Here is a 3,123-nt window from a genome sequence, read left to right on the forward strand (position 1 = left end):
CATCATAGACAACTATGATGTCATCATATAGACAACTATGATGTCATCATAGACAACTATGATGTCATCATATAGACAACTATGATGTCATCATATAGACAACTATGATGTCACCATATAGACAACTATGATGTCATCATATAGACAACTATGATGTCATCATATAGACAACTATGATGTCATCATAGACAACTATGATGTCATCATATAGACAACTATGATGTCACCATAGACAACTATGATGTCACCATGGACAACCATGATGTCACCATAGACAACTATGATGTCATCATAGACAACTATGATGTCATCATATAGACAACTATGATGTCATCATAGAGACAACTATGATGTCACCATGGACAACTATGATGTCATCATATAGACAACTATGATGTCACCATGGACAACTATGATGTCATCATATAGACAACTATGATGTCACCATGGACAACTATGATGTCATCATATAGACAACTATGATGTCATCATATAGACAACTATGATGTCACCATAGACAACCATGATGTCACCATAGACAACTATGATGTCACCATAGACAACTATGATGTCACCATATATATATATATATATATATATATATATATATATATATATATATATATATATTAACATATTAACATACCTCCTCCTACTTTAAGTAATTCCATCAACACTGCATTTCACATCGGCTGCATTTCATTTTCCGGCATCATCTTTTATTTATTTTTTTCATAAACCCAAACGTCATTCATTTCTCTGCTGTCGGGTGGAATCCCTTGTACGTCCAAAATACAAATTAAAAACAAGTTTTAAAATACACTTTAAACATCGATCTACAGGCCTTGTCGCCAAGTGTTGCATGAAGAACTAAGGCAGGGAGTCAAACTCATTTAATGTTATTATTCATTTACGGAAAAACGCCTTGAAATCTGGAGACAGGAGGTTTCTGCCTGGCAACAGTGCTTTAGTGTTGGATTTATGCACACTTCCATGTCAACCTGCTTTTTAAAGGGTGCTTTATTATTATTATCTGACTTTTTTAACTTCTTATTTTCATATTTTGTAAACATGTTGCTGTTTTATTTTGTGTTTTTTTTGCGGTTCCCAGGATTTTACGAGACGTCGAGAGGATTGGATCTTATTTTACCATGTTTTTATTTGACCAGATGTATTATTATTATCATTATTAATATTAATATTAATATTAATATTAATATTAATATTAATATTATTATTATTGCTGGTAGAAAAGGTGAAAATACACTCATGAACTTGGTAGATTGTATTTATAATATTCCATTTCTTTTTCTGTATATATTTTTACTCTGAAATAAAGAAGTTGTATTTTGAATCTTTTTTTAATCTCTTTTTATTCTCATCTGTTTGTTTTGAAACGATGACAATCCCACTGGTCTCCATCAGCTGGCCTGTAGCACCCTCTAGCGGTCAATATGTGTAACGTTCACTCCCAATGTATCTACTATTAATCAGTGGCGTAAAGTAACTAAGTACATTTACTCAAGCGCTGTACTTAAGTACAATGTTGAGGTATTCTTTACTTTACTGGAGTATTTCCAATTTTCTATACTTTTACGAACTTCACTCCACTACATCCCTGAGACAAATATTGTTCTTTTTTACTCCACTACAATTATTTGAGAACTTTAGTTACCAGTTATTTTGTATATTTTTATTATTATTACAAAACATACATTAATCACTTCAGCCCTGTTTGAACTTTGGCTATTTGAAAATAGCAGATCTACAAGCTCACAACGCGTCGCGATGCGTTGTGAGCTTGTAGATCTGCTATTTTCAAAATATTTCATAATAGATTTAAGATTTTAGACATAGTTTTTATGCCAATACTTTTGTACTTTTTACTCAAGTAAATTTTGATTACCGGCCTTGGTAGTATTGATACTTTTACTTAAGTAAAAAAAAAAATGTAGTACTTTTTTCCACCCCAGAAAATAGCAGATCTACAAGCTCACAACGCGTCGCATCGCGAAGCCTTGTGAGCTTGTAGATCGGCTATTTATCAAGGTTATCGAGTAGGTTCTTTAATTGACCCAGTGAGAACATGGAATCCATTTTTAAAGTGCGTTGTAATTCATTGCAGGTGAAGGGAGCACTAAAACGGAAGGCTGTTTTACCTATTAGCTCTGTGTTGGTCTTGGGGACCAGTAGCCTATTGGGATGTGTTCAGAGAGCATGTTTGATGGGTGGAAGTATTTGGTTTTAACACTGATGACATATATATTATATATATATTTTGTGCGTGAGTAGGCTGCCGCGGCACAGTGATTCTGGACACAAACATTAGTACCATGTGACAGAGGGGTCGACATTTAACGAAACCTGCTCTATATGGTAGAAATAGGTCAACAATACAAATACAAGTTTTTTTTATTAATTTATTTTTAATGAGTGGCCCCCACCAAATCTACTAATCTACCGGAACTACTTCATATTTATCAGAACCGGACCATAACTCTGACCACAGGACTCGGGCAATCAATTAATACCTTTGCAACCACTACATTAATGGTAAGTATTTCCTACAGAAAATACTCAAAAAATCTGAACTAACCCTTTAAGTAGAAAATGTGAGTTACTTTTCCCATATTAATATCCTCAGACACACATGTAGTGTCTGCTGATGGCCACTAGAGCATTGGTTCTCAAAGTGGGGTCCGAGGACCCCCAGGGGTACTTGAGGGGGTTCCAGGGGGTCCCCAGCTAAATGATGGACAGGGACCAAATGGACCCTTATGGGTCTGTAGGGTCCATTTGGTTCCATTTGTACACTCTCAGAGTTAAATTAACATTGATTTTACAATATGAATTGGGGTCCCAGAGACATAAATGCCATTAAATGGGGGTCCGTAGGCCTAATGCATGTCAAACTGGGGGTCCTTGAAATTAAAATGGTTGAAAATCACTGCTAGAGACGTACAAATCTTCTCTTATGGGGGTCCCTGGCTTATCTTTTCAAATGGGGGTCCGCAGGCTAATAAGTGTCTATTTGGGGGTCCTTGGCACGAAAAAGTTTGAGAATCACTGCACTAGAGGGCGTCCAAGCGGCAGTTTTCCAGTCTGTCCATGACAGAGTTATAA

General features: G+C 35.6%; 1 protein-coding gene across 1 annotated transcript in view; it reads left to right on the plus strand.

Annotated features, from left to right (window-relative positions):
* relt (RELT TNF receptor) overlaps nucleotides 1-569 on the plus strand; it is a 36,618-nt gene extending 36,049 nt beyond the window's left edge. Inside the window, 1 exon segment of the mRNA XM_080428944.1 lies at nucleotides 1-569. This exon segment is cut by the window's left edge and continues 2,603 nt beyond it. The gene's annotated coding sequence lies outside the window, so the exon portion shown is untranslated.
* The last annotated feature ends 2,554 nt before the right edge of the window (nucleotides 570-3,123 follow it).

Source organism: Gymnoscopelus braueri (assembly GCF_963280865.1).
Source record: "Gymnoscopelus braueri genome assembly, chromosome: 5".
In the NCBI taxonomy this organism is placed as follows: Eukaryota; Metazoa; Chordata; class Actinopteri; order Myctophiformes; family Myctophidae; genus Gymnoscopelus; species Gymnoscopelus braueri.